We start from the raw sequence: 22,589 nt of genomic DNA, 5'->3' as shown, positions 1-22,589 counted from the left end.
GCGGCGCGGTGCGGCGGGGGAAGGCGGCGGGGAAAGCCCCGCGGTGGGGAGGGAAGGGGGGAGGAAGGGGAGGGCAGGCGGGAGCCGGCAGCCGCCACGCCCCCGGGCACCGCCATCCCGGCCCCGCGCAGCGCTCCGCGCCCGCGGCCCCTCCGCTCCGACCGCGCCGCCCGCCCCGCGCTGCCGCCCGCCGAGCCCCCGCTGCCCGCCCGAGCCCCGCGGGGCGTCCCCTGCTCTCCCGGCGGGCAGGGCAGGGCGCGGGGCCGCTGCCGCAGTCATTAATTCGGGGAATAAAGGGGCGAAGCGGCGAACCGAGCCTTGAAAAGTTCTTGTTTACGTCCCCGCCGCCTCCCCTCCCGCACTTCCAAAGGAGAGTGACCACCGTGCGCCATCCGCCCCGGGAATGCTGCACATCCCCCGCCCGGCAGCCGGGGGAGGGAGGGGAAAAAAATAAATAATAAAAAAAAAAGACATATATACAGCAAAAGCAGGGGGAGCTGCAAAATAACCATCCGCTGCAAACCCAGCCCGCTCCCGCCGCCACCCCGCCGAGCCTTTACCTTGGCCAGGAGCGTCCGCCCGGAGTTGCGCCGGTCTCTGGGGTGACAGGCGGGAGGAGGCGGGGGCGGGGGATGCTCCCGCAGTCCCCGGCCGGGAGAGCCCCCTCGGCGGCTCAATCCGGTGTCATTGCCAGGGCCGCGCCGCCCGGGCCCTCCTTAGGAGCGCCCGCCCGGTAACTCCATGGATGCGGTCCCGCTCCCAGCCGAGATGGCCGCTCCGCCGCGGCCGGGGCGAGCCCTGCCCGCCTGTTTCTCTTTCTTTTTCACCCCGCACTTCCTCCGGCGCTCCGCGCCCCGCCGCCGCCCGGGCTCCGGCTCCGGCAGGGAGGCGGGGAAGCGACTTTCGGAGCGGGGACGGATAATGGTGGCGGTGCTTCCACCCCCCCACCCACCCCCCCCCCGCCTCGGCCGCCCCAAATCTTCAATTTCTTCGCCTTTTCCCCTCCCCGGGCGCCGCGGCAGGGCCAGGTGCGGGCAGCGCGGGTCCCATCGCGGGCCGCGCCGCCGCCGCCGCCGCCCGCCCCGCGTCACCCCCCCGCCGGCCGCCGGGGCCCCATGGCGCTGCCCGGAGCCCCAGCGCCGCTCGCCCGCAGCCCCGGCGCCCCGCAGCCCGGCCCTGCACACGCACTCACACCCGCACACACTCACGCTCTCCGCCCCCCCCCCCCCGCCCGCTCCCCCTCTCCGCGCTGTGCACACGCGTACACGGGGCGGCTTCGCCAACCTTTAAAAAAAATAAATAAAAAAAAAAATAAGCTTATACTTAAAAAAAAAAAAAGAAGGGTTTTGGCGCCATATTAATGACGTACTTAAAATTTGCCATTTCTCCTGCGTCAAAAAGACGGCTCTTGCCCATCGCGGGGCGGGCGGGGGCCGCGGTGCGGAGCTGCTGCCTCCCTCCCGCACCCGCGCAGCGAAGTTCCGCGGCCGCGGGGCGTGGGAACCGCGGGGGGGCGCGGGGGGGGGGGGGGGCGCGGAGCCTCCGCGCCGGCACCGCGGCCGCTCCGGATGGGCGAGGAGCGGCGGGGCTGGGGATGCGACCGCAGCACAAGAGCCCCCCCAGCCCGTGCGTGTGTGTGCGTGTGCGTGTTCCCCCAAAAAAACTTCGCAGAGTTTCCGCGGAGAGGTGCGGAGCGGCGCGGCAGCTCCGCGCGGGGTGACCCTGCCGTGCGCTCCCCAAACGAGTGCTTTGGGCTCTGGGTGGCTCAGGGCTGCCTGTTGCCAGCTGTTTTGCACAGGATTAAAAACAACGACAGCAGTGCTTTCGGGATAGAAACGGCTTCTTAAATTAAAATAATAATAATAATAATTGGATGTAGAGCATATATCTGCCTCAACTCCCAGGGGCCCTACAGAAGTTGGTGTGCACTGTTTTAAACCATTGCTGCAGAAGATTAAAATTCAAGTTAAGGACTCTCTTTCAGTGACAATCTGCCATCATCTCTTTCGATTCATTAAGCTGGTCAGCCCTGAAACTGTGATTTACCAATTATAAACCATTAGGAACCAGAGCTACAACAGCCAGATGCTCCCCAACTTACATCCCTGTTGTGGCTTGTTATAAATTACCAAACTTGAATGAATTAGGCTGTGACTTTCTGCACAGTCTGTGTTGGATGTTTTCTGAACATTCCAAGTCCTTTGGCACTTCCAAGGATGAAAGCAGAGTCGGGGAAGAACATCACTTTGGTCATTCTTGAGCTTGCTGTGGTTCTTAGGACTAACACTGGAAATAAGGTCTTGAAATTTGGCATGAGGCAGCCTTTTATGGTCTTTTAGATAAATCCACCCAAGTTAGTCGTGTTACTGGGTTTTGAAGAGCAGTTCACCACACAGCAATAAACATGCCCAGTTCTGGCAGCTGAAATCTCTCAAAAAAATGCTGCTCTTGGGGCACCTGCTGCTTCAGGTGCTCAGAGCCCTCTCAGCAGCCCCCCAGGGAGCAGGAAACATCAGCTACTGACTAAAAAGCATTTTGTTGGATTACAAGAGCAATGGGATTCATGAGCACAGCCATCTTCACAGGACTTCACCTGCAGATCCCACCTCATCTACAGCACAGTCTGCCTTAAGGGATGTTGTGAAGGTCACTGTGTTACCGGGTCTGGACATGAGAGGTGTCCAAAGTGAGGCATTCCATACCAATTTCTGCAGATTTTCTTGTGCACACGTACTCTAATGCAGTTCTTAGTTACACTGTCACAATCTGATTTCTCTGTGACACCTGCACAGCACGGATCTGCTCTGTAAGCCAAAAAGAAACAAATTTTGGCCATGTTCTCATCTTACCTGCATCACCAGAGACTGCCCAAGGAGCAGATGCAAGGGCTGCAGGACACAGGCAGACTGTGACAAAAGGATAAAACTCTCCCAAAGAAGCAGATTCCTTCCATGCCCTTGCCACAGGCTGTGTAACACTACAAGTCATTAAGCCAAACTTTTGGCTGCTGATGGCTGTGTTGCCCACACTGTGGTGTGTGGCTGGAAGCCTTTAGCCTGAATTGCTGACATCCATCTTTGTGCAGCTGGAAGCAGTGGGTGCTGTGCTTGCATGTATGAAGTGCTGTATCATGTTAAATGCTCTGAAAACGCAGACGTTATGCTTTTCAGATGGAGTACCCTGAATTAGTCAAAACTGACCTTAATCCATCCATGTGTCACTCTGACCCATCTTCAGAATGAGTGTTTGGGGAGGATTAATGAAGGTGCTGAAGCACTGAGGCAGTGTAGTGGAAAGTGCTGTAGAAAGGGCCATGAGGAAATTAATAATTCTGTCTTTTGAGGAACCCGCAGGTCCCTGCTCTGGTCCTGTGCAGCATGCTACAGCCTTACCACCCTCTGGGCCATCTCTCCAGGATTTCTGGAGTACACAGCTAAAGAGGGTCACACCAGGGCATGGCAGATCCACAGCATGCCTGGTTGCAACCTCAGTAGATTTTTACCAGAACATGAGCACCTTGCTCTGCTTTGAAAACTGCACTGAGAAATATTGGAGCTCTATTTTCTATTGCTGTGAAATCCAAAAGTGGTCAGACATGTGAATGATGCTCTGGATAATGTGCTCTGCCTGGGCTCATGTGCTGAACAATAGGCATTGCTGAGCCCCTCGCTGACCATCTCACTGCACACAGCCATGCAGAAGGAAAAGAGTATCTGGACATGCAGCTGAAGTCTTGTTCTGCTTCAGCAAAAGGGTGTAGATGAAGTTGCACTGACAAAAGTTCATACATCCCTGCTTTTTGAGTACTCTCATTAAGAGATTTTTGGCTACCATATATGCACACTTAAACACAGTTTGTGTACAAATGCATAAACGTGGCACACACAGCACCTGATGGATGGTTCTCCAGAAAGGTCATGTATATGTTATATACAACACTCAGTTTACATACTATGACATTTATGTAACACTTATGAAGAGCTCTGACAGGGTGTTGCAGGGTGTTGTCAGTTGGCATTTGCTAAGAGAGGAAATAAATCTAATAATAAAAACAAAACAAAAAAGCATTTTGGAAGAAACAATACTGCACAAATCCTTTAAAAGGACAGAATTGTCTGCACAACAAAGGCTTGGCTGATTGATGCTAAAATAAGCAGTTATGCAACAAGTAAGAAATACGATCTCCGGGGAAGAAACCAGCAACATTTCTCTTTCATCTTCATTCACCGGTGCTTATTTTCGCAAACCTGAGAGGACAAATATAGGCAGCCTTTCGATGATGAGCACACAAGTAGAATTAACAGATGTTTTGAAGTGAAGGACAGAGTCTCTATGAACTTTCTATGAGTTCTGCAGAGTTAAATCCCATCACTTTTCCTGAGTCCCCCAAAATGCTGCAGAGCTGCAACCTCAGGGCTGCTTTCCCACCTTGAAGGAGCATCCTGCTGGAGTGATGAGTTGTGAATATCTGAATTTTAGGGGTGAATTGGCTCACCTTAGTGCTACAAAATTGTTAAAGCAACTTCAGGAGAACAATCATATGAAATAGTTACTCTTCAAAACTTTGATTGAAACACACCTTTCAGTAAGAGTTGAGACCAGTGAAAATCTCAGTGCAGACAGGAGAGAGAAGGAGGAAAGCCCAGTTGCCATGTTGGCATCAAATTTGATTTCCATAGCCCAGGAGAACCAGATGGATGGGACTGGTCCATGGGAGTGCAAGTAGTCCCGAAAGAGAGCAAAAATCCAATGTCATTTTGAAGATCTTTAGAACTATTCTGTTTTCTGACATTGGCTAGGGAAAAGGCCACGAGGGGAGCTCAGCTCCCTCAGCCCATTCCTGCTCTGACACCCACCCAGCCCCGGTGCTGAGTGTGGGAAGACATCATGGAGCAGAGAGCTGCTCCAGTGACAGCTGCTGGACACCCCTCAGAAACACCACACAACTTGAAAACAGCACAGGAGACACACAGCTACTAATTCACTGCCTTAGATGTCCTCTTTTGAGGCCTCTGGTAGCCAAAAGTCATCCAAATTGCCTCATGGCTACTTTAATTCCTTTGGAGGACCAGGGCAGTGCACAGTCATTCCAGGAGGGCAACACAAAGATGATAAAGAATCTTGCTGCATCCATATCCCAGCTGGGGTCATCCAATATCCCAGCTATAGTCAGGACATTTAGTTTTTATTAAAATATTTGTTAATTTGGAGAGTGGTAAGCAGATGCAGCAGAAGGAAAATGGACAAGCTCTGTTCTAAATGACAAGGATAATAATTCACATCTTTGGGAATGAACTACGACAGATCAGCAGAGAGATGGCTGCTGTGGTCATTATATAAACTAATCCCTTCCTAAACTAACCCTTTTCTTTCTCATGCATTCTGCATAATTCTTTTCCTCTCTGAAGCTAAGGAAAAACACTATACTTACAGGAGAAAAAATTTGATTTGGCAGATCAGTGGATAGTGAGATTTTGTTTGCAGTCTCAATTACCTTCACTAGCTGGAAATTTGGTATCAAAATAAACTGTAAATTAAAAAAAAAAAAGCAGATATAGCATTACAAATGTCCATCCCTTGACAGATAGCTCAGTAATTCTCTGTGTTCTAGCAACAGCTGCTTTAATATCTTTCAAAGAAATGGCAGCCTCACACTGTCTGAAGGGATTACCTTTAAGGAGTGCATCCATAAGTGGCTTTGTGCAAAGATACTCACACTCTTGTGGGGCTTGCACTGCATTTCTTTCTGCCAAATTTCAAGATTCCTTTTTTGTTGTTGTTGCTGTTGATTTTCCTGTTTTCTCTAAGTTTGCTGCTGTTGCTGAATGCATCTAATACACCTCACATCTCATGCATTCCCCAGAGTGGAAGAGCTGGGGCTTTTAGAGGGCTCTCAAAAGTAGATTGGGGAAAATGAGGACCATCAGTAGTCAGGTGAACAATCTCAGTGCCCGTCCTGGCTCAGGAGAGCTGCTGTAGCTCCTCCTGCTTCTGAGGGATCCTTGGGCATCTCAGCAGAGTCCCCTGCAAATCCCTTCCTGCCTTCCTTTCCTTTGCTGCCTCTTTGCTGGCTTCTCACACTTTCCACACGTGATGTGGTAAGGGGACAACACAACTCCTTGGACCACACAGGGCTTCATATGAAGACATTTGACTGCTACAGGCAAAACTCTGATTCTGGGTGATGGATGGTGAAAGCAGAAGTAGATTTTAATAATTCAGTTGGAAGGGGACCTACAAGGAGCACCGAATTCAGCTGCCTCAGTAGCTCTGCTGTCCCTTGTGAAAGGCTATCCCACAGGCAGGATGTGCCATTGCAAGCCCTTGTCCTGCCCAATCCCACCCCACAACCCAGGAAAGACCAAGTGAGGTGTGAATGCTGTCGTGCTTTACTCCCTGAGCAGGCCAGCAGAGCTTTCCTCCTCCTGCAGGTGCCCTGGCTTGGGAGGGAGGTTCACAGTCCAGTGCCAGTGAGAGTCTTCGTACCTGCAGACCCCACCAGAGAACATGCAATTACTCTCCCAATTCAGAAAAAAAAGTAGACATTAATGATCCCAGTCACAACTCAATGCACCATTTGAGTGAATGGTACATATGCTAAACAATACATGCATCAGGACTGCATTAATCCACATTTTATATGGATTCCCTCTAGACATTCAGTTTATAACCAAGTTGGCTATTTCCCTGTATTTCTCTGGAGTTGGAGGGTGTGAAAAAGACATTTCCATTTCATTGACTAAGTTCCCAAGGGGAGAGTTTATGAAAGTGCAAGTGCATAATTTACTGCCTGACAGGATGAAGATGGTATCTGGTTTTAAAAAAATAGTGCACCCTGAAAAACAAAATTGCTAGAACAGACATTTGTTTTCCTTAAGTACCATATTTTAGAAGCATTTAATTTAGCTTAGAAGCACCGTTAAAAATATATGCATTGTAAATTGCAGCTGTATAACAAGATATTTATCAGATAATGTCACTGAATAGTCTCCTGTTGCAATATAAATGCCATGGCATTTATAGAAAATAAATGTTGAAGTAGTGAGCTTTCTTTTCAAAGTGGAAAACCATTATCTCATCCAAAAGTCATAAATAAAATTATGAAGCTTTGCTTACAGGGTTGGTTGTAACCATAGGGGGGCTGACATGGACGCTCCATCAGTGTTGCCATGCACTCCATGCAGCAAATCCAGCCTGGATGAGGGAAGCACATGGAAGGGGAAGCCACATCTAAGACCTGAGAATAGCCAGAAGGACAAGTCAGCTGCTAATGCATTTAAGGAGAAGAGATAAAGATGGAAAGTTGGGGATTTCTTGATCTACAACTAAACATGATATTTATAATGAGATTCCTGCAGCACTCTCCTGGCTTCATGAATTTATCTTTCTGTGGTTCTGCTCCTTTAACCACTTTTTGAATGGTTCATATGGTGTATTGATTGCTTCTTTCTCTCTCTGTTTTCTCTCTCTTTCTTTGGACAAACCAAATCCACTCTTCAATGATCATACTCATAGCAAATTACTGCTTACCTGCCTTGCCATGCTCACTTCTTCCTCACACACTTTGGTCTGCCCTGTAATATCACACAGTCAGAGCTGAGGCTGGATGTGCTGAGCTGAGCCAGATTCCTCTTTCTGCTCACCAGGTTCATCCATCCATCCATCCATCCATCCATCCATCCATCCATCCATCCATCCATCCATCCCATCTCCCAGCCAGAGGAGCAACACACACCTGCACTGCTCACTGTCAAAAGCATTTTATATGATGAATGATATATGTCTAAAATAACTTTTACATCCAAGAAGTGGCTGGCTGGCTGGATGGATGGACAGCTGATCCACTGACACATCAGCCATGGAGGGGGAGCAGAGCACATCAGCAGAACACACCACACAACAGCACCCAGGTTTCTGGTCCATGTTCAGGAGAAGATAAGTCAGTCTTGGTAGCTCTTTGGAGAGGGGGTCCCCCACTGAGCATTTCCCATCTGTGAACACTGAGGACCTCTGGGCTATGCACCATATTAATAAAATATCACAGCAACAAGGGCATGGAGACTTGTTAGAACACCAATTCTGTCGTCTCCTGGGACAGGATTGCAACCCTTCTGCAGAGGATGCTACTGATTTGAATTTACCTTTTCCCTTTGAAACTAGCCACTCTTTGCTACCCCTTCCAGGCTGCTGAGCAGCCCCACATCTGTTTGAGCTCCATGGATGAGCTTTGGTGAGCTCCACATATGACAGGCAACCATTGAAGCACAATTCCTGCACGCCAGGACTTTAACACATTGTATATGCAATGCATCCCCCCTTTATAGTGGTTGTAATCTTCAAATCAATCCTACCTGGCAGTGGAAGTTTAACATTAATGACTTTCTTATTATGGATGGAAAAACCTTTCAGAGCTAATGAGCAGAAACAAGATCGCTTGGCTCCTGGCTGAGGAGGTGACTCCGCGGTCACCACCAGCACTTGGAGCAGAGCTCTACAGTGCTTGCTTTAGCACAGCCCCAAGGGTTTGTCTGGCAGGTTACACTGCCTCTGCCTTTGGAGCTGAGACCTGAGGTCAGAAAATGCTTTAAGGGTCTCAGCTCCTTAAAATAAAGATATCAGGAAAAGGTTCTTCCCCCAGAGGATGGTTGAGAAGAGGAACAGGCTCCCCAGGGAATGGTCACAGCACCAAGCCTGACAGAGCTGAGGAGCATTTGGACAATGTCAAATTCCCTTAGGACGACACCCTCAGGCACATGGTGGGATTTCTGGGATTGTCCTGTGCTGGGCCAGGAATAGGACTCGATGATCTGTGTGGGTCCCTTCCAATGAGTGCTGTCAGCAGGGAGGAGGCAGCTGCCCATCACCCTGCCCTGCAGCAGGAGCTGGGACTGTGGTCCCAGGTGAAGCCTTGCTCTCCCCAGCCAGGGACAGCTGCTGAGGTGTGAAATGGGGGGTTCAGTTTAATTTTATCTTGACAGCCAGGAGAAATCAGGACCCGACCAGTTGCACATTTAATTTCCAAGCTGGTCCCGCAGGGCAGGAGGAGCGGGTGAGGCAGTGAAGGTGAGCTCCTGCCCCAAGCGTGCCAGGCATCCCACATGCCCTGGGGTGGTGGCATCTGCCCTGGCATACCTCAGGGAGCAGCAGCCTCCAGCCTGGCTGCTGGAGGAAAAATAAACAGCTCCAGTGAGTCACAAAGGCAAGCGGCATATGACGGGGACAGGTACTTATGCAAATAAACTGTTAACACCCAGCCAGACAGAGCTGATAAGCCTCCTAGGCCAGCTGGAGGCTTCTTCATCCTGCTGGGGGGAGGAGGAGGAAAACAGCTCTAGGACAACAATAGGAAGCCGAAAAGCAAGAGCAAGGCAGCTCTGGAAAGGTTGCATGGGGATGCCTGGTTTGGGTACCAATCTGCTGCACCCTGCCATGCCAGCGTGTCCCTGGGCTGCTCTGCTTCCAGAAGCATCCTGTGGTGCCACTGTGGGTTGGTGTGTGCCATGGTGCCCAGCACAGAGATCTCCTGGGGGTGCTGGGCACAGTGACAGGAACACCCACATGCCCATGGCAGCAAGGTCCTGCATCCTGCAGCAAAGTTTGGGATTCAGCAAGGTCCTGCATCCTGCAGCAAAGTTTGGGATTCAGCAAGGTCCTGCATCCTGCAGCAAAGTTTGGGATTCAGCAAGGTCCTGCATCCTGCAGCAAAGTTTGGGATTCAGCAAGGTCCTGCATCCTGCAGCAATGTTTGGGATTCCTCAGGCTGTGGCACAGGGGCTGCACAGGGTGCTGCCTCCCCCTGTTTGGAATATCCCTGTAACTCTTCCCCCTGCCCTCTCAGCTGCCCAGTGCCCTCAGAAGCATGAATGAGGCAAATTATCCTTCTGTGACACTGCTGGGGATCCCCCAGAATCCCCATATCTGGCCTGGCTGGGCTGCTGATAATCAGATAGAGGGGTTTAAAATAATCAAGCCTAAGCAGCTGAAAACCAAACTGAAATAGGTAATGGGGTCAGAAAACAAACACTGCAGGGCACAGCCAGGGCTCTGCAGGGCACCACGCATGCACTCAGGGTGGGCTGAGCTGGGAGCTGTGGTGCTTCCTCAGGATGCTGCCCAAAACCCAGGGTCTCCCAAACCCTGCACTTTTCTGGTAGTGGGAAAGCTGTGCAAAAGACCCCAAATGTTTCACAGGGAGTCCTGAGAGCCAGGTGGCACCTTCTCCCCCTACTGCAGCCACCACCAAAAGCCTGAGTCAAAGAAGAAAGGATTTGGCTGCCCCAGAGCTCTGTTAGTCCCAGCCCCAGCAGTGCCAGCAGCTCAGAAGATGCAGGACACCTCCCTGCTCCTGTGGCATCATCATCCACTCCCAGTTCACTGCTCCCCATCCCTGCTGGCTCTGCCAACACCTCCACCTGCCTTGCCTTGGGCAGGGCAGAGGGACAGAAGCACCAAGGAAAGGGGGAATTATTAAGTTTAGGGAATTTGTTTTGCCCGCTGCTCAGATTTCCAGCTCGCTTTAATGACGTAATGCTCCAATGGTGAGAAGCCAAAGTTTGCCCTTCCTGTGGTATTCCCTTAGGAAAAGCACATTACTGCAATGTAAAACTGAAAATTGAAACAGGCTGGTGCTTCACCAGAGAAAATGCCTCTCCCTTTTCCCTATTCAGTGAGGCGGGGATGAATGTTGTGAGGTTTGAAAGAAAAACTGAAAAAGCCTTTAATTAATCCCTGGAGGCTAAACCCTGCCAGATATGGACAGGATTTCTCCTCTGCCTCCTTTTCGGAGCAAGAACACGAAGCTGCCTTCCTGCTGCGGCTCTTTCCGGGGGATTCTCAGGTCCCAGAGGAGGATCCAGAGCATTTTACAGAGCTTTTTTATGGGGGAAGGGCTGCCAGGGAAGCCTCATGGCTGTCCCAGGACAGTGAGGAGACAAGGAGTCCCTGCTCAGACTTTTGGAAGCTTTTACCTGCTCGGAGGAAACTTTTCAAGTTCAAGGTCAGGTCTGTTTGTCTTCCCTCCTGACAGACGTAAACTGTTATGCAATATTCAGGAAGTCACTTTTATCAGACTCAATTCAATTTCTAAGATTAAGAGCATGGAAAAACAAATACTAGTGCTGGTTGGAAAGTGCTGGAACTAACCAGTCCAGCACTGTTTGGACAGGGATTGCTAATAGGGTATCTCTTATTCCACAAGTCAGTAGGAGCAGGTCACAAAATGTGCTGCTTTTTATGGGGGGCTGATGAGGAGGAAAATTAACCCTTGCTTAGAGGGCAGAAACGATAGCAAAGTTTTTTTGGAGAGCAACTTTTGTGCTTGCTACTGCAGCATCTGGGAGCATCCCAGGATGTAAATTCAGGGCTCAGCCCCTGGCAGAGGGCTGCTTTGTTAACAGTACCTGTGCTGGACACCTCTGCCCTGCTGCCTGGCAGGGGTGTGGCTGCAGGACAGGTAAAAGCTTTGCTCACAAGGAACCTGACCTGCAAGGGAACAGACAAAACACAGAGCCTGTGCAATTTTCACAGGGATCATCACCTGGCACAGCACCACAGCCCCATTCAGAAAATGCATTGGAGAAAAGAAATCTCAACTTGCAGAGGGAAGTCTGTCCTAAGCAAGACCCAAGCTGGTCCTATGACCCAGAAGTCCTGAAGTCCTTAAAGAAAAGCACCAGGAACTGCAATGGAGGAGGATAAATCATTTGATCTGTGGAGATCCATGCCAGGGATCACACCAGCCTCAGCCCAGAAGACATCCCTGCTTTCATGACACTTTTTCCAACCAAGGCCCTTATAAAATTTCAATAATAACCACTATGGATATTAGTTCAGTGCTTTCTGTTGGTACAGGAAAAAAAAAATTTGAAATTTAGCTTCCAGCACTGCAAATTCCCTTAATTCATTACCTTGTATATAGATATTATACACAGAAAAAGTTAAAATGTAGAAATAAGGAGCTCTGGAGCTTGATAAAAGCTAAGGGAGAACATGAGGTTTGAAAGAAAACCATTAGGAATAGCAGATTTGCAAGTTCAGCTGTGGGAAGGACCACAAAATCCAAGCACATGCTATATATCTTCTTTTTATTGACTGCTTTGTGGGAAGCTGCATTTCTTGTTGGAGTTGGGAGCTACAGCTTGCACTCTGTGTTGATTTTGATTATAGAGTGGTGGTAATTAAACCTCTGGAGCATTAAGTTACCATTTTAACCAAATGCCTGCATTTTATCTTGATGGGAAATTGAGAGTGAGACTCAGATTTTCACAAGTAAATAAAAACTGTTAGCTGTTTCACAGATCATCCTTTTCCTCAGCTTATGTATGAGAAAATCCTCCTGTGCAGTTTCTTCCAGCCTTTTGCAAAGGCACACACTCCTTGAAGAACCTCAGCAGCAGTCCTGCCAGCTTGTAAAATAATAATTATAATCATAATGTGCCTCCTTAATGACACTTTTAATCCAGAGACGAGTTTCCTTATCTCCATGTAAGCAAACAGAAGCATGCAGAATTTTGCTCCAGTGATATAAGTGCCAAGGTCAAAGTCAGGAGTTCCCCAGCACCCAGGTTCAGTCTATCAGCAATATCCCCTGCCTGTCTCTGAGGTAACACTCTTATCTGCAGACAGATAGGGAAGGTGCAAATCTGGTTAATTTTTAGACAGTTCTGTGCTGACAGGCACAGGTTTGCCTGGCTGCACACCTGTAGCTCAGGAATTGGGCAAATGCAGCCATTTCAGGTTGTTCCTGTCACTGTGCACCATCCTGAGCCTACCTGACAAGTGACTGAAACGGGTGAATCCCTTCAATCCAGTATTTTATTGCAATCAGCAGCAGCATTGCTGAAGTAAGGCTGAGATACTCAGCAGAAGGCAGCCAGGCTGCAGTGTGTGCAGGCAGGGGCATTAATGCTCTGGAGATCAGTGATTGTGATAATAAACAGTGCAGAGGATTGGGCTCAGCCCTTTCAAAGAGAAGCCCTTGCCACAGAGTCTTTCATCCTCTGCTTTGGGAGTAAAGTGCATCCTCCCTGCCCAGAGCAGCAGCAGGTTTGCCACAGAGTGTTTGCAGGATTTGCTGCTGCTACAGAGGCAGGGAGGGAAATCCTCCCTGCCCAGAGCAGCAGCAGGTTTGCCACAGAGTGTTTGCAGGATTTGCTGCTGCTGCAGAGGCAGGGATTACTCACCCAGAGGCTCCTGATGCAAATGTGCTGCTGTCACCGGGGTGGCAGGGCCAGGAGCTGGAATTCAGGCTGCTGGAGATGCCCATCTGTGGATGCCACCCCAGAGCAAGGAGAGCCACAGGGCTGCTCTGGGGCTGTGTGGCTCAGCAGACAGTGCTCCTGCAGAGCTGTGGGTTCCCTGGTCAAATTGGAGCCTCAGGAGCTGCATCTTTTGGTGGGGACAGAGTCTGGGACCGCATGGCTTCACCTTCCCCATCACTCCCCCTCCAGCCACCTGTGGGGAGGAAATGTCTGTCCCAGCACAGACCCAGGGCTCCTGGCAGCCTCAGAGAGCTCCTGGCTGCACAGCTGCCTCGGGAGAGCTCTCAGGAGGAGATGATGCCTGGAGCACACAGAGCAGCTCCCTCAGCACAGCCCAGGGGAGATCCACACCTCCTGCCAGGGATCAGCAGCAGCTCTGCTCCTCCATCCCACTCCCAGGAGGAGTTTGGGGTCTCCTCTGCAAACCCTGAGCCCAGGCTGTGGTGAAGGTTGCTCCACACAACAACACAGGTGTTACTGCTGTGGTTGGGAACTCACATAGAGTCAGGCAGCTTCCAGTTTGGAGATGATCACAAAGAAGCCACTTATTTTGGAGAAACCTTGAAGGAGTACAAGTTATTCTATTATTCTTATCTAATAAAGGTAATGAAAACTGAAGGAACTATTGCTGCTGATGCTACTGGATCCAGGATTTCACACCTTCTTCCCACCCTTTGTACCATACTGAGATATATTGCCCTCCAACTGTAACTGATAAATCCCCCAACCCATTTCCAGCTGTTCTACATTCTGGTTTTATACTCCAACACAAACAAACCAGAAAAATCAATGTAAAATCCCTTTTTTTTTCCCCCCAAACCAAGTACACTAAGGAAGGAAAACAAATCTACTTACCTTAAATATTTACATCTAGAAATGTTAAGAGAAAGAAAAAGCTGAAAATCAGCTTCTCCATTTGACAGCGTAAATATAAAAGTGTCTTCTTTGAAAAATTCATCTAAGCATTATTCTGCATTCTGACATTAAGGGAAATGGTGCCTGATTGCATCTTTTCCCAGAAATGGTAAACTACTCTGGTGGTTTGGAAAAACATAAGTAAGAATCAATTTTTCAATTATTTTTCTTTTTTTCCACAGACCGCTGCCATTTTTTATTTGAGTGATGGCCAGAGTTATAAAGGATAAACCACCACAAGACAAAATTTTCTCAGAGTATTTTTCTGCTATGAACTGCTGGAAATATCAAAAGAAACCAAGTTGGTGTGAAGCTGGTGTCCCATGAGGAAGAACCAGGCTGGGTACACCCACAGTCACCAATGTTTTGTGACACTGGGTAAGTTACCAGAATCAGTTACAATATTTTAAAAAAATCCATTAATCAAAAAATAAGTTGGGAAAGTACCCAAATAACTCAAAAAGACTGCAAGAGCTCTATAGAGCAGCCCAGTCACTGTTCTCCCACCCCCCACTCAGTCAGGAATAGGTTGTTTTCTGCCATCCTCCTTCTTTTCTCCATTTCCTTTTCACTGAAGTGATACCAGGCTGGATTTCTTGGAACTGTGTCTCAAATTCACTCTTTTTATCATGTCTAAAACTTTATTTTTTAAAATAATCTCCTCCAAGCCTCTCTCTTCTTACATCAGTTATTACAAACTTCAGCTTTAGCAGCTACCCTCAAGGCCACATCAATTCACTCCACAACCATACCAGCCCTTCAGTTACATAATTTACGAGCTTCTTGCCTTCTAGTCTTTATTCCTGTTACCTTTGCACATCTCCTCTTACCTGGCTAAACCAACAACCTACCTACATATGGCCAGCCCACAACCTTTGCCCCACCAGGCTCTGTAGTGCTGCTCTCAGCTCCTTCCCAAAGCTCACACTCACATTCTGCCCAGCTTTCTTTTAAGCCTGGGAAAACCATCCTGATAAAATCTGAAGAGCCACTCCTTTCTCCTCCTTCAAAACCATCCTCACAACTCACTTCTGCCAAAATCACAGCCAAACCTACCTTCAGCTGTGGCTGGGCAACATGAATCAGGGTTTTCTTCCCTCCTTTCCTTGCTCCCTATCTCTGCTCTCAGCTAAGCATTAGCCAAACCAAATTATGCTACCAAAGAAAGGTCCTTGCCATATATACCAGTGCCTGCAGAACAGAAGACACACAGGGCAGGGATTGCCTTTTCCCCTCCACTTTTCAGAGCACCTTGCAGAGCCATGGCTCAATTCCTGTACAGGCTCCCAGAATATAAACATGTGCTGATAACAGAGCATTCCCTGGAGGAAAGGTGCAGCAGGGCTGGGAGCCACCAGTGAGCTGCAGCTGGCACTGGCACAGAGCAGAGGGGGACAGGAGATCAGACTGATCAGACAAGGGCTTGGAGTGTCAGGACGAGGGGAAATGCTTCAAACTGACAGAGGTTGGTTATTACAAGAAATTCCTCTCTGTGAGGGTGGTGAGGCCCTGCCACAGGTTGCTCAGAGAAGCTGTGGATGCTCCATCCCTGGAAGTGTTCAAAGCCAGATTGGATGGGGCTTGGAGCAACCTGATCTAGTGGAAGGTGTTGGAATTGGATGTACTCTAAAGTCTCTTCCAACCCAAATTCTATCATGATTCATTGATGATTAATTAATCAATATTCCAGTTAAAATATCCTTGATGTAGTAAAACACTTGAATTAATAAGAATTAAGCACAGAAGAATGAGATAGAAATCTCTCACATATCTTTCCAGTGGCTCCAGGACATGATGAATCTGAGAAATGCAGCTGAGGTGTGAGGACACAACCAAAGTTACTGTGCCAGGATGGGTGTGTACTGCCCAAATGTCCCTTTTCCTGTTGTCATGATGTGGGACAAACAGCAGGTCCCACATAACACAGGGCCAAGTGTGTTCCCAGAAACGCTGAAGCCATGGCCAAGCAGGAGGCTTGGTGTATGTGCCAGAGTGGATGTTGCTCTGGTTCCAGGTAAAATATTGTGTATAAAACATTAGAGGTGGGCATATGAGTAAATCACTTGGCTGGAGAGGATTGGGACTTACAAAAATCCTATTAGGATGTCTTCACTATCCAGATACACTTAAAAAAGCTGTTTCTAAGTAGTTAATACAAATTGCAGTTTTTTTATAAGTACAAACTATGTAGTTTCTGTGACAAGAGTGACTACAAGAGCAGAGAGCACTGAAGCTGGGGGTACCAGGTGTGGGAGGAAGTGACCCCCAGCACTCTCAGAAGCTCCTGTAGCTCCCTGGTCCACAAAGCTCAGACTCAGTTAGAAGCATCCCAGATTCCCTGCACTTAAATCAAACTTCACTTCCAACAAAAAACTCCCAGAGTTTTCAGCCTTAACTCCTAAACCAAACCCATATTCCAACAGCTAAAATGTCAGAGCTAATTAAGAGGAGGAAGCCATGCATAAAGCAGCCAAGATGTGCATCTGCCACCAAGGAGAAACCCCATCCCTGCCGCGCGTGCCAGGGCCCGGCGTGCACACCACGTCCTCCCAGAGGCTGAGAGCTGGCTGGCAGCTTGGGCAGCCCTGAATGACACGCTGGAGTGCTGACTTCCCCTGTGGTTTCCAAAAGAAAAAAAAAAAAAAGCCTTAAACCCATGATTTTCAGTGATGCCCAGGGCTGTGTTTAAGGAACAGCCAAATTCCACCCTGCCTGCTGGAGCAGCTCTGGTGGGGTTGCACAGCAGATAAGAGACCTCAGCGTTTGGGCAATTAGTTTTAACCATCATTATATAATATTGATGTCATATTGACTCCACATATATATGCTGGCACGGGGACTGGAATTACATTGATTTATTAAGTTGATAGCATGCACCGGTGCCAAGCTACCAGGTCATTGATCAGCTGCCTGGGCTGAACTTCAGTGTGTAATTTCCAGCACAATGTGACTGATCAGCAATACCATAATTGGTTGCAAATGTCCTTCCTTCTATTTGTTTTGTTAAGTGGCTTTTTCATTAACACAGCAGAGCCAAGAAAATAAATATGACTTTACTATTGGACTGCAGGCAGAGAATAGCTGAGAACTGAATGCAGACTGGGGCAGGACTGTGCAATATTGTCAAACCAGCACTCCTCACTCCATTTTTTAGTTATAAATTTTCTGTTTTGCTGCTTTTAGGGCCCTGATTGCTTCAGAAGAGATGGCCTTTGGCTAGAAGGAACTTGGCCAACGTTATGTTCAGTAAAACACAAATTTATTGAATTCATGCCCCCAAATGCCCTAAGTCAATAGGTTTATTATTAGGCAAAGCCATGATGTCTCTACTTGGAATATGGCCCTCAGATGTCCCTGCTAAGAGAGCAAAGTTCAGTTCCTGGGAACAGGCTCTCTGCTCCTTACAGCAACACCCAGGCATCTGAACCAGCTGGAAAACTCAGAACTGGGCACAGAGACTTTAAGGGAGGTGGCACCTCCCTCCTGAACACCAAATCCAAGGCTGAACCAAGCAATGGGTCCCTTCTCCAGAGCCTCATCCCAGCTGAAGCCCTGCACATCTGCAGCATCTACATGAAATGGGATTTGCTCTTTGAGACAGCAAAAAGTGCCAGATATGGTCTGGGCCTGAGTTGCTAAGTTCCTGAAAATATTGACTCAAGCATTGTATCTGTGAGCAAGTGCAATTATTTGAACAGGAGAAAGAAGTGAGCTGCTGTGGCACCAGCTATCCCATGAAATAGCTCTGTGTATCAGATTATTGCATGCCCTTTCTGATTTCCAACAGATATAGAAATCATGTCTTCTGGGTGTGGGACTCCTCAGCACCTGCTTTTAAATGCTCTTTCCACCTCTCATTTTACCCTGTTCTATTAATGTCAGCCCATTTCTGGCTATATTCTAAACATACATAAGTGTGTAGGGTCTGAGCTGGAGTAGTGGTTATCAATAGATAACTTAATATAGATAATAGATAACTTATTTAGTAGTGGTTAGCAATGGAACATTATTACAGACCTTTCACATGAGTCACCACAATGCATTAGAGGAGAAAAGGCAATTAAAAAAAAATGTCAAAAAATAATGAAGGTATTGAGTCAGGAGAGAAGAACCAATCCATTATTTTTCACTATTTTCAGCAGTTTAGGACTTTATACTTTTCATCCACTGGACTCTGCCAAATAGAGCCATTGTTTCTCTCCTGTTAGCTCCCTGAAAATATCTGGCAATGGTTTACTCCAGCATGAATAAAACTAAAGACTAAGCTACTTAACCAATGTGTGTTCTTTGAAGTGCTGGATTTGAATCTCCAGGATACCAGCATGTTGCAAGCAGGCACACTTCATTAATGCTGCTGAAACATTTCCTCAAATCAGGATGGAAGTGTTTGATACCCACTGTTTTATTTTCAGTTCAGTTCAGCTGCAGGTTTCAAAGGGCTCTGGAGCACCAGCCCTGGGGATGATGCAAGTTTGACTGAAGCAGTGGTGAACAAGGCATCACTCCCTACCTGTTCAGGGCATACAGGGCTGAGGACTCTGATTTTGTCTACACTTTATAAAGAGCTCAGCATAGTCATTACTCAGCATGTAACTAAAAGAAACAGGTTTGTAATTTGGTTTGTTCAGAGAGTTGTAAATTATTAGCATTTACTATGCCCTGGTGCATGTACAAGCCAGGGAAAGCACCCTTCATGTACGGGCCTGTCCTGCAACTTCTGCTCAGAGTGGTTGCTCCTTGCATGGGGTCACAGAAACATCACCCTCACTGATGTCCTGAAGCAGCAGGTGCCCTCCTCCACATTTCATTCTGGATGTGCTCCTCAGTGCTCTGGTGCCTGGACCTGCTGAGCCCCCCCACCTCCCATCCCAACCCGGCTCCTTCCCACATTGCTGACAGCTCCTGTCCCATCAGACTGCTCCTTCCAAAGCCTAAATCCCAATTTCACAGGAGTTCTGCCTCCCCCAAGGCCAGAGCAGTGCTCCCAGCAAGGCACACAGCAAACCAGAAGGTCTCTTTCCACGCAAAGGGCAACATAAATCTGCCCAAAACGATTGGAGGGGATGCATTAATTGAGCCTTGAGTCTTTTCACCCCTGCTCTTGGTAGGGAGGAAGGTTGGTTTGGTTTGCAGCTATTCCAGAAGTTTTACATGAGAGGGAAATGCTCACCAGCTCTCAATGATCTGTCAAGGGCAGTGTCTGCTTCTTGGCAGGAGCCTGTGCTGAAACACCAGCGAGCATCTCTCCCTCTCCCAGCACAGCACTGCTGCCAGTGACTAAGCAGTTTCTATAAATCAAGCTGCAGCAGAGTTCAGAAGCCTAATAATAATCTGAAAATGTACAATAATGATAATATGGTGGTTTTAATGGTGAGAAGGTCACAGATAAGTATAATAGGCATTCTGATGTTGAGACTTGTAGCTTGGTTTCAAATAATTTTAACATTCTATTTGATGTCTAGTCTTAGAGCAGTAGAAACTGGAATTAAACAATGCAATTCAAACACAGCAAAGCTGTAATCTGATTTTATGTCCTACTTCCAGCCTTGCTGCTTCACCTTTTCCTCTGAGCCCTTCATCTCTCCCAGGATGAAGTGTTTGCCATTGCCTGTCTGGGGGCTGGAACCAGCTTGCCTGCTGGGATGCCAGCAGTGCTGCTGCTCCCCATCCTGCTCTATTTAGCAGCAGAGGCCACCACAGCAGGTGGATGTTCATGGCTTGGCTGTGAATGTCCTCCCCAGTGCCACAAACATTGCATTCCAAATGCCTCTGTGCCCCTGCAGCTGGCACAGGCCGAGTGCTGCTCGTTCCATTTACTGGAACTGTCTCATTAATACTTTGTTTATATTGGTGCAACTTAATCCAGCTAATTGCCATCGTGAACCAGCAGCACATGGAGGCCCTGGCTATAAAGGAACTATTGTGCTGCACCAAATGTAATCCTTCCAAAAATGTCCTGTGTTGGTACCTGCCAGTTTTCCAGGATTCCATCTGTGTGGCACACTGACACAGAGGGGTTTGCAGACCTTTGATGTCCTGTGCAAAAGGCTCCAGAGCAGGCACAGCTTTGCTCTGCTGCTCTTTTGGGGCAGGAGGGGTTTGTTCCACGTGTGCTCAGTACAAAGCAGTACCAGACACCATGGCTGGAAGTGATAGACATTCCCAGAGCAAGGTTAATGAAAACCTTACCAACAGCTGTCTTCATACAGTTTTACTGGGAGAAGCCATTTTCCTGGAGTTTCCCCAAGCAGTCTCAAGTGCAGTGTGGTTCAGGACAAGGCAAGCTCTCCTCAAAAAAGCTGAAGGTTCAACTTTGGATGTTTTTTTGAGGAGGATGGGGGATGATGCTGAGCACCTGCTGATCCAGCTCTGTCCAGTGCCATTCTTTAGACCTTTCACCTGCTCTAGTGTAAGTCTCCCTGCCCAGTACAGGGGGGGATGGAACTAGATGATCTTTAAGGTCTCTCTCACCCAAACCATTCTGTGATTCTATGATTAGCCAGAGTTGTGGCTGATGGCACAAACAAAGCAGGGACTTGGGTGGTGCACAGCCTTTGTGATGGTCTGCTGTGCAGAAAAAAAGGGAAACATCTCTGGGTGCATGAAACCATCCCACAGCAGCAGTTTATCCATCAGTTTAGGGAAATATTCCTGTACCACACCAGCCCTTTGCCCAGCAGTCATCCTTCACTGCCTGCATGCACAGAGCATTCCAAAGCTGCTCCATCCTTAGGGAATAAAGAACTTGATCCATAATGTGGCATCACCTTGCAAAACAACGTCATGCTTATCAAGTATCCAAACAGTCCAGCTTCTGCATCACACTCTTGTCACATAGTCAAAGACCTGAAACTCAGCCTGGAAAATAATCCAGCTGTATGTCACTTCACTGTGGTGGTTAAATATGACCATGCATGATGTGTGGGTGGGGAAACTGAGGCATGGAGGGAGAGCAATGTGCTTGGGATTCTCATCAGGCCAGGGGGGAGAGCCTTGCTGCTCCATCCCCTGATCCCTTGTGTGCCCACACAGCCCCTGGGGAGCCCTGCACTCCTGCCTTGCTTCACAGGGCCTGGCTCTGGCTCCCCTGCAGCTCAGTTCCCCATTGAGACCAAGGGGAGCTGCAAGGATTAACCAAACCCTCCACCTCCTGTTCATCCCCTGCTCTGCCAGCAAGTTCACCACCAGTATTTAAGCAACTAAATCTCAGCCTAATTTTCTGAGTTCCTGGATGTCTGCATTGAGTCCAGAGACATCTGAGGTTCCTCAGAGCTGCTGAAAATCAGGGCATTGCTCTAGAATTAGCATTTATGTCTCTTTATATAATCTTAAATGAAGAGAATAGCAGAAGCCCACAATATCCTACCTGAGCTGAGACTCAGATGAAGGTGGTGGTACAGTCAAGGCACTGCAGTGGGTAATAGGAGATCCTGCAGAAATCACTTAATTTCTGTGTGCCCTATTTCCACATCTGTGAAATGGGGATAACAAGACATCATGTTGTGAGGTGCTGAGCCACCAAGAGTTATTATGGGAGCTGCAGAAGTTGCTATAAATACCTGAAGAATGAGGGCATTCAGTGTTACACTAATAGAATACAAAGGCTATAAAAGCCTTTGCATTTTAGAGATGAAGATTTCAGATAACTACAGGAAACTCAAAAAAATCCTCCCAGAGCTTTGTCCATGGGCACTGATGTTCCCCTGCAGAGAGGGGTGGTAGGAAGGCAGAGTTTATTCTTTGCAGGGATGGGGATCTAAGAGCCTTCAAGCTGGTGACTGCTTGAACTTCACTTGCACAAGGAGAAGGCTGTAGTTTCAAAAGTGAGCAGCAGGGCTTTGGAGCTCACTTTCAAGTTCAAATTAGGGCAGATCTGGAGACCACAGACATTTTACCACAGTTGGGCTGGTCTCTTGGCTTTCTCATGAAGTCAAGTTATGTCAAGTCCTCTTCACATCACCCAAATAGTACAAAAAAAGCTTTAGAAGAGATCCATCCCAGGCTTCCCACAGCAGTTCTAGCCCTTTCCTAAATTAAAAAGGTCCTTGATTCCTGCACAGCTGTGACCTCCTACTCCTTGGACTTACAGAGACTCTCCTGCCAGATCCAGCAGATGCAGACAAAGCAAATGGGTGAATTCTAAGGAGAGGGGAGGAGAAAGACCTGCCCCAGCACAGGTGGTGCATCAAGGCTTGTCTGGAATCACAAACCTCCCTTTAGGTTATGGAGCCTGTTTCTGTGGGCAGCCACAGCTGGCAAGTCTGTGCAGCACAGCCCAGGAGTGAGCAGGCTCAGACAAGGGCACAGCTCCACCTGCTTGTACCTCCACTCCCAGGGGGTGGTCAGCAGCCTCCCCAGCCTAGAAACCCCCAGCATTTCCCCTAAGGGGCTGCAGTAGGTTGGTTTTCCTGAGTA

General features: G+C 48.3%; 1 long non-coding RNA gene across 2 annotated transcripts; it reads right to left on the bottom strand.

Moving 5' to 3' along the window:
- Positions 1–3,931: 3,931 nt before the first annotated feature.
- Positions 3,932–20,177, bottom strand: LOC139597667 (uncharacterized). Of its 2 annotated transcripts, XR_011681676.1 has the most exons (4): positions 19,345–20,177; positions 13,182–13,452; positions 7,117–7,237; positions 3,932–6,486 (listed from the first exon to the last, which is right to left on the bottom strand). It is a non-coding gene; the product is annotated as an uncharacterized lncRNA (long non-coding RNA). The 2 variants fall into 2 exon arrangements; XR_011681677.1 differs by lacking the exon at positions 13,182–13,452.
- Positions 20,178–22,589: the final 2,412 nt, after the last annotated feature.

The sequence above is a fragment of the Agelaius tricolor genome, unplaced genomic scaffold, assembly GCF_023055355.1.
Source record: "Agelaius tricolor isolate 1412-34295 unplaced genomic scaffold, bAgeTri1.0.p SCAF_18, whole genome shotgun sequence".
Taxonomy (NCBI): Eukaryota; Metazoa; Chordata; class Aves; order Passeriformes; family Icteridae; genus Agelaius; species Agelaius tricolor.
The sequence above is the reverse complement of the archived record's forward strand: the minus strand, read 5'-3'. Positions and strand labels throughout refer to the sequence as shown.